We start from the raw sequence: 10,298 nt of genomic DNA, 5'->3' as shown, positions 1-10,298 counted from the left end.
CCTTTCCTGATATTCCCTAAGATATATATATATATATATATATATATATATATATATATATATATATATATATATATATATATATATATATATATATGTATGTAATATAATATTATATGTAAATATGTATATATATTATATATATATAATATATATATATATATATATATATATATATATATATATATATATATATATATATATATATATATATATATATATATATATATATATATATATATATATATATATATATATATATATATATATATATATATATATATATATGTATGTAACCTAACGTACCTAACCTATCTTAATGTAACCTTAACTAACATAACTAAGTCAATAATATATGTTCTTAACATAATATAATAATAATAATCCAAATAAACCAATTGGAAACAATATTTTGATATATATATATATATATATATATATATATATATATATATATATATATATATATATATATATATATATATATATATATATATATATATACATATATTAATCCAGTGTAATTGGCCTGTTATGTTGGACATTGTCTTCTGTGTTGGCATCGATATGTTCTTGTCTTGTCCTTACTCTCATGGTGGGTAGAGTAAATAGTTCCGTGATTTGGGTGTTCATGGTAGGTCGCTCTATTCTTATGTGAATTGCCTCAAGAATTTGTAATCTTCTTGAATCTTGGGTTTTGTCTATTATGCAAGTATTCTTGTTCAACATTTCTCTTGTTAGAGTAATGTCATGGGCTTGTCTCATGTGATTCCTAGGGGCACCAGATTGAAGATGGCATGTCAAACGCCTCGTCAGCTTGGTCGACGTCATACCTATGTGCTTACATTGAAGGTTACATCCTTCGTGGGGGCAAGTGTACATGTATACAACGCTTGACTGCTGTAGAGGGTTCTCCGTCGGCTTCGGGCTGTTTTTGATAAGGAGTTCGGAAGTCTTCTTGGTTTTGTAGAATATTATCAGGTTTATGTTTTGGTTAGGAGTAGTGCTTTTTACTCCTTTACGGATTATTTCTTTCATTATTCTTTCCTCTTTTATATGTTCATTGTGCATGGTTGATTTGTAATATAATTTTATTGGGGGTGTTGTGGTTTCTGTTCTAGGTTCTGAATTATACCAACGGTCCAAGTGTCTTCTTATAGCAGCGTTTATTTCCGCGTTGCTATATCCGTTGTTCACCAATACCTGAGTTACTCTTTCAAACTCTCTACTCACGTTGCTCCATTCAGAGCAGTGGGTAAGCGCTCGACGAATATAAGCATTGAGAACACTGGCTTTGTATCTTTGGGGCACTCACTTCTACCGTTCAGGCATAATCCTATGTTGGTGGGCTTGGTATATACGTTGGTGCTTAAAGAGGTTCCTGTTTTTGTTATTAGTACATCCAAGAATGGCAGACTGTTGTTTTCACTATTTTCATGTGTAAATCGGAGTACTGACTCTCTCTAGGTGTCTTTTTAGGTCAATTAGTTCATCTGAGTCTTTTACTATTACGAATATGTCATCTACATAACGGCAGTATACAGTTGGTTTTTGTCTGCTACTGAAGACCCTATCTTCGATGGTTCCCATATAAAAATTAGCAAATAAAACTCCTAAGGGGGAGCCCATTGCTACTGGACAGAGTATACAGAGACGAGAGCACCCCCAAATTAGACATACCTGAGCCACACTTGAAAAGTCTTCTCGAAGCATGTACAAAGGAAGCCCCTTTCATCAGTCCACAAGGAGACATGTATTTACAAATAGACGGAGTAGCAATGGGCTCCCCCTTAGGAGTTTTATTTGCTAATTTTTATATGGGAACCATCGAAGATAGGGTCTTCAGTAGCAGACAAAAACCAACTGTATACTGCCGTTATGTAGATGACATATTCGTAATAGTAAAAGACTCAGATGAACTAATTGACCTAAAAAGACACCTAGAGAGAGAGTCAGTACTCCGATTTACACATGAAAATAGTGAAAACAACAGTCTGCCATTCTTGGATGTACTAATAACAAAAACAGGAACATCTTTAAGCACCAACGTATATACCAAGCCCACCAACATAGGATTATGCCTGAACGGTAGAAGTGAGTGCCCCCAAAGATACAAAGCCAGTGTTCTCAATGCTTATATTCGTCGAGCGCTTACCCACTGCTCTGAATGGAGCAACGTGAGTAGAGAGTTTGAAAGAGTAACTCAGGTATTGGTGAACAACGGATATAGCAACGCGGAAATAAACGCTGCTATAAGAAGACACTTGGACCGTTGGTATAATTCAGAACCTAGAACAGAAACCACAACACCCCCAATAAAATTATATTACAAATCAACCATGCACAATGAACATATAAAAGAGGAAAGAATAATGAAAGAAATAATCCGTAAAGGAGTAAAAAGCACTACTCCTAACCAAAACATAAACCTGATAATATTCTACAAAACCAAGAAGACTTCCGAACTCCTTATCAAAAACAGCCCGAAGCCGACGGAGAACCCTCTACAGCAGTCAAGCGTTGTATACATGTACACTTGCCCCCACGAAGGATGTAACCTTCAATGTAAGCACATAGGTATGACGTCGACCAAGCTGACGAGGCGTTTGACATGCCATCTTCAATCTGGTGCCCCTAGGAATCACATGAGACAAGCCCATGACATTACTCTAACAAGAGAAATGTTGAACAAGAATACTTGCATAATAGACAAAACCCAAGATTCAAGAAGATTACAAATTCTTGAGGCAATTCACATAAGAATAGAGCGACCTACCATGAACACCCAAATCACGGAACTATTTACTCTACCCACCATGAGAGTAAGGACAAGACAAGAACATATCGATGCCAACACAGAAGACAATGTCCAACATAACAGGCCAATTACACTGGATTAATCTTTGTGTTTAGATAGGATATACACATATATATATGTATATATATATATATATATATATATATATATATATATATATATATATATATATATATATATATATATATATATATATATATATATATATATATATATATATATATGTCGTACCTAATAGCCAGAACGCACTTCTCAGCCTACTATGCAAGGCCCGATTTGGCTAATAAGCCAAGTTTTCCTGAATTAATATATTTCCTCTAATTTTTTTCTTATGACATGATAAAGCTACCCATTTCATTATGTATGAAGTCAATTTTTTTTTATTGGAGTTAAAATTAACGTAGATATATGACCGAACCTAACCAACCCTACCTAACCTAACCTAACCTATCTTTATAGGTTAGGTTAGGTTAGGTAGCCGAAAACGTTAGGTTAGGTTAGGTTAGGTAGGTTAGGTAGACGAAAAACCATTAATTCATGAAAACTTGGCTTATTAGGCAAATTGGGCCTTGCATAGTAGGCTGAGAAGTGCGTTCTGGCTACTAGGTACGACATATATATATATGTCGTACCTAGTAGCCAGAATGCCCTTCTCAGCCTACTATGCAAGGCCCGATTTGCCTAATAAGCCAAGTTTTCCTGAATTAATTGTTTTTCGACCACCTAACCTACCTAACCGAACATAACCTAACTTTTTCGGCTACCTAACCCAACCTAACCTATAAAGATAGGTTAGGTTAGGTTAGGTAGGGTTGGTTAGGTTCGTTCATATATCTACGTTAATTTTAACTCCAATAAAAAAAAATTGACCTTATACATAATGAAATGGGTAGCTTCATCACTTCAGAAGAAAAAAAATAGAGAAAATATATTGATTCAGGAAAACTTGGCTTATTAGGCAAATCGAGCCTTGCATAGTAGGCTGAGAAGTGTGTTCTGGCTACTAGGTACGACATATATATATATATATATATATATATATATATATATATATATATATATATATATATATATATATATATATGTCGTACCTAGTAGCCAGAACGCACTTCTCTGCCTACTATGCAAGGCCCGATTTGCCTAATAAGCCAAGTTTTCATGAATTAATTATTTTTCGACTACCTAACCTACCTAACCTAACCTAACCTAACTTTTTCGGCTACCTAACCTAACCTAACCTATAAAGATTGGTTAGGTTAGGTTAGGTTAGTTAGGGTTGGTTAGGTTCGGTCATATATCTACGTTAATTTTAACTCCAATAAAAAAAAATTGATCTCATACATTATGAAATGGGTAGCTTTATCATTTCATAAGAAAAAAATTAGAGAAAATATATTATTTCATGAAAACTTGGCTTATTAGGCAAATCGGGCCTTGCATAGTAGACTGAGAAGTGCGTTCTGGCTACTAGGTACGACATATATATATATATATATATATATATATATATATATATAAATATATATATATTTATATATATATATATATATATATATATATATATATATATATATATACATATATATATATATATATATATATATATATATATATATACATATATATATATATATATATATATATATATATATATATATATATATATATATATATATATATATATATATATATATATATGTCGTACCTATTAGCCAGAACGCACTTCTCAGCCTACTATGAAATGCCCGATTTGCCTAATAAGTCAAGTTTTCATGAATTAATTGTTTTTCGACTACCTAACCTACCTAACCTAACCTAACTTAACTTTTTCGGCTACCTAACCTATAAAGATAGGTTAGGTTAGGTTAGGTAGGGTTGGTTAGGTTCTGTCATATATCTTCGTTAATTTTAACTCCAATAAAAAAAATTGACCTCATACATAATGAAATGGGTAGCTTTATCATTTCATAAGAAAAAAATTAGAGAAAATATATTAATTCATGAAAACTTGGCTTATTAGGCAAATCGGGCCTTGCATAGTAGGCTGAGAAGTGCGTTCTGGCTACTAGGTAGGACATATATATATACATATATATAAATAATATATATATATATATATATATATATATATATATATATATATATTTATATATATATATATATATATATATATATATATATATATATATATATATATATATATATATATATATATATATATATATATATATATATATATATATATATATTGTTGGGGTTTTAGTTCTCTCTCTACTCGGTGAGCAACCGTAACGGTACTTAATCCTGGCAAGGTCGCCAATGTTGGGGTTTCACCTTTACCTGTTGTTCCTCGGTGAGCAACCGTTATGCTCAAGGTCACTCACCGTAGCCCTGCGGGTCTTCACTCTATCCTCGCGGTGCCACTGCACGCCAGGAGTGTATCCCAGTAAATCCCAACCGGCCTCTGATTGAGAAGGAGTGGGAACACACTTCTTTTTCACTTAACTGTTGTGTGCCCGCCCCAACAATAGGGCTTTACTATTAACCACAAGGTCGCCAACTGGTGTTTTCGGTGTCCAGTAACACGTCAGTGGACTCGTTGAGTTGCGGTATTGTGGCAAGGTCACACTCAATAGATCAGGATATCAGGCAGGTATCTACTTCTGTCACTCTCTGCTTTCAGGTATATATATAGCCACAAGATAAATGGAAGGGATGATATAAACACAGATGTATTTTGTACTTTACTTAAAACTCATTCAAAAGGCATCACAAGGTCATATCAATAAATAATCAGCTGATCCAGGCGGGAGTCGTTCGTTCCCACGAATAATATGCGCTCACTAAGTGGCAACACCTCCCCCTCTCGTCAATGTCATAATCAGCTGGGCGACCTCCCCCGCGCGACTGCTTATTGCTTGTTTCTCTAGCGGCACGCGCGCTGTTTCTTTAAGTTCCCAAAGATCACTAGAAGTTCGAACACTCGATATTTGCGACAAATAGCACTTATTACTTCGCTACACTGATCTTGGGCTCAAACAAATATTTTATATTAAATGCGACAATAATTCACTGTTATGATATTTCACACTGCCCTTCACTCAATGATAACTTATGAAGTGTTTAACACTGGAGTTCTCAGTATTTCCTTTCGTGGGCGATAACACAATATCACTGCACACTTGTTTGATTGTTCAATGCACGAACATAGACATATATAATATAGACAAATCAGACATCAATAAATTGTAATAAAATAGTTCCTAGGCACATAGCCTATCTTCCAAATACTGGCATAATATTATATATATTCTATCACTATATATGATTACATTAAAGTCTTATATAGACATTCTCAACACAGTAAATCACCAATTAATTCGGGTGCCTGTACACACCAATAATAATATATATATGTATCGTGAGTACTCTTGATAGTACTACCCTGCACACTGGTGCCTCACTGTGACATGGGTGAGCCTTGCTCACGACATACAAAATCCTCAAGCTAAATATATATAGCTGAATAATAAAGCTGACTAAAGGGGAATTGGGAGGGAAACTAGAACCACCTACTTTCACCTATCCTCCGATGAGAGTTGAGTAGTAACTCCTGGTCCTGGCTCCTGCCCTGTGTCGGGAACACCCCCACACACACACGTCGTCGTGTCCACCAGGAACTCAACCAATGTCCCACCGTAAGCGCGTCGTCTCCGTGCCTTAATCCCTGCAGGTCCGTGCTCCTCCTCGACTTCTTGTAGGGTTGGAGTCGGTCTCCCGGCCGTCGACTTCTCCCAGCTACGGCTGCCGCCTACGTCTCGGCTGCAGTCGTCCGGATTCCCAAATAGTCCTCTTCTTCCTCTGCTACCCAGTGGCTCTATCCAGCCACTACGCCGTCTCGAATGGGTGAACTGCCTCAGACGTCACATACGTCACTGCACAGACTTCACTTCTTCTCGCACAGTACTTGTCCTGGAGCACTTGTTGCTCAATAACCGTCGATTCCCTCTGTGGTTCAACACATGAACGAAGGAAGACCTCACAGAGTACTGGCAGACTTCAGGTGACGCGTAAAATCCAAGGGAGCAGGAAACAACTGTCAAACTGACAGGACCAATCCTCGCACGTCCCACCTCCTTGACGTGTCGTGTCTGACTGATGGCGCCAACGCGGCGCGCTGCCCGGACCCCCCTTCCTTCGTGACGTCACATTCGCCACGGGAGGTTTTCATTGGCTCCCTGTGCCACATTGCTGTCGGTGACCAATCCGGTGTCACTGACGTCACACAGTTTTGGCGGGGAAACAGGAGAGCCAGCGCCATCTTGGCATCCTAAAGGGCCTAAACCACAGGCCAAAATATTATTGTTTCATAAATTTCTCGGCACACCGAGAACACTCCACTCTCCCACATATACCAAATTGATGCCTGCGACGTAGAGAACGCTTGGGTAAAGTGGACATGACTCTTACTGCAGGCGTGAGAGAAATATAAGGGGGGGAACACCGTCACAATATATATATAAATATATATATATATATATATATATATATATATATATATATATATATATATATATATATACATATATATATATATATATACATATATATATATATATATATATATATATATATATATATATATATATATATATATATATATATATATATATATATATATATATATATATATATATATATATATATATATATATATATATATGTTCACGGTTCCTGCCCGCCATCTGAGGAGCTGGAGAAACTCGACAACCTATGATAACAATTTTTGTATCCTATATGTAAGTTCTTTTTTGTAACAAAGTAAAAATAAAACAAATATATATGTGTACATACAAAAGAATGGGGGTGGTAGGAGAAGATAATATTAGTGTTCAGTGAGAAACCACAAGGTCTCCTCTGAATACTTTTCATTTTCTTCTCTGAGGCTATGGGTCCCCACATTGGCACCAGAGGTTGTATCCTCACAAACTTATATATATATATATATATATATATATATATATATATATATATATATATATATATATATATATATATATATATATATGTATATATATATATATATATATATATATATATATATATATATGTATATATATATATATATATATATATATATATATATATATATATATATATATATATATATATATATATATATATAGATATGCAATTGACGATCACAAAACACTGATCATTTTATGCGGAAAATCCACTGAGAAATATGAAATGAGGTGAACGTTTCGGCTTGTTAAAGCCTTTGTCAACACCAGACTGACTAAGGAGAAGGGAGAAGGGGGAAGGATATATAGGCTGACACCTGACCAACCCATCCCTAGGGAAAGAATTAACCAAAAACAGGTATAGCTTAGCTTAGAATGGTCAAAGAGGATAAAGCGGTCAGAGAATAAGGATGAAATATTAAATAAAAGCCTCATGAACACAGAATATATGAATATACAATTATAATGAGACATTGTAAGCCTCTCTATCAGAGTTGTTTCTTAAACTGTTGTGCAATATTATAACTTAAAAATGGATCAAGTTTGTACATACCAGTACTAACATTAAGAAGATTTGGACACTGACTGATTAGAGCAGACTCAATCAAATTCCGTTCCACGAAATCCCCACAATTGGTAATGCTTTTTGCCCCATTCCAGTTAATATTGTGATCGCATAAACTCGTATGTAGATACAATGCATTAGACGTTTGGGCAGTTCTAATACTATAAGCATGTTGTGACAACCGCAATTGTAAGGACTTTCCTGTTTGTCCAAGGTACACAGAATCACAATCATTGCAGGGAATCGAATACACACAACCTGCTGTGTCAGGGGAGTTTTTTATTAAATTGGATTTGATCTTTTAGTGAACACCAAATTTATATTAAGTTTCTTAAAAATCAGAGACAATTTTTCAAGTCCACTCGCATAAGGTACCACCAATGAGTTAATAATATTTGGTTTCGCCTTAGGGACGTGATTATAAAACGTACGCTTGGCTTGTACAAACGAGAAATCCAAAAACCTCTTAGGATATTGTAAACTCTTCCCAATTTCATATATTTTAGCAATCTCTTCATCAAAAAACTCAGGGCTGCAAACCCTCAAAGCTCGTAGAAACATTCCTGAAAATACTGCTAAAGTTAAAGTTAAACAGGCAGTATTTTCAGGAATGTTTCTACGAGCTTTGAGGGTTTACAGCCCTGAGTTTTTTGATGAAGAGATTGCTAAAATATATGAAATTGGGAAGAGTTTACAATATCCTAAGAGGTTTTTGGATTTCTCGTTTGTACAAGCCAAGCGTACGTTTTATAATCACGTCCCTAAGGCGAAACCAAAAATTATTAACTCATTGGTGGTACCTTATGCGAGTGGACTTGAAAAATTGTCTCTGATTTTTAAGAAACTTAATATAAATTTGGTGTTCACTAATAGTACGATCAAATCCAATTTAATAAAAAACTCCACTGACACAGCATGTTGTGTGTATTCGATTCCCTGCAATGATTGTGATTCTGTGTACCTTGGACAAACAGGAAAGTCCTTACAATTGCGGTTGTCACAACATGCTTATAGTATTAGAACTGCCCAAACGTCTAATGCATTGTATCTACATACGAGTTTATGCGATCACAATATTAACTGGAATGGGGCAAAAAGCATTACCAATTGTGGGGATTTCGTGGAACGGAATTTGATTGAGTCTGCTCTAATCAGTCAGTGTCCAAATCTTCTTAATGTTAGTACTGGAATGTACAAACTTGATCCATTTTTAAGTTATAATATTGCACAACAGTTTAAGAAACAACTCTGATAGAGAGGCTTACAATGTCTCATTATAAGTGTATATTCATATATTGTGTGTTCATGAGGCTTTTCTTTAATCTTTCATCCTTATTCTCTGACCGCTTAATCTTCTTTGACCATTCTAAGCTAAGCTATACCTGTTTTTGGTTAATTACACCTGACCAACCCTAGGGATGGGTTGGTCAGGTGTCGGCCTAGATATCCTCCCCCTTCTCCCTTCTCCTTGGTCAGTCTGGTGTTGACAAAGGCTTTAACAAAGCCGAAACGTTCACCTCATTTCATATTTCTCTGTGGATTTTCCGCATATATATATATATATATATATATATATATATATATATATATATATATATATATATATATATATATATATATATATATATATATAAACAATATGGAAGGGAGTACCACCTCTAGCTGGAAGAAGGGGGACCCATAGCCTCGGAGGAAACCATGCATAACGCATTAGAGGGAATGTTTAGTTATATATATATATATATATATATATATATATATATATATATATATATATATATATATATATATATATATATATATATATATATATATATATATATATATATATATGTGTGTATATCACGAAAATAAACACGTGATTAAGAATGTGACAATGTCAGACAATGTC

Source organism: Procambarus clarkii, chromosome 56 (genome assembly GCF_040958095.1).
Source record: "Procambarus clarkii isolate CNS0578487 chromosome 56, FALCON_Pclarkii_2.0, whole genome shotgun sequence".
Taxonomy (NCBI): Eukaryota; Metazoa; Arthropoda; class Malacostraca; order Decapoda; family Cambaridae; genus Procambarus; species Procambarus clarkii.
This window is presented reverse-complemented; position numbering follows the sequence as displayed.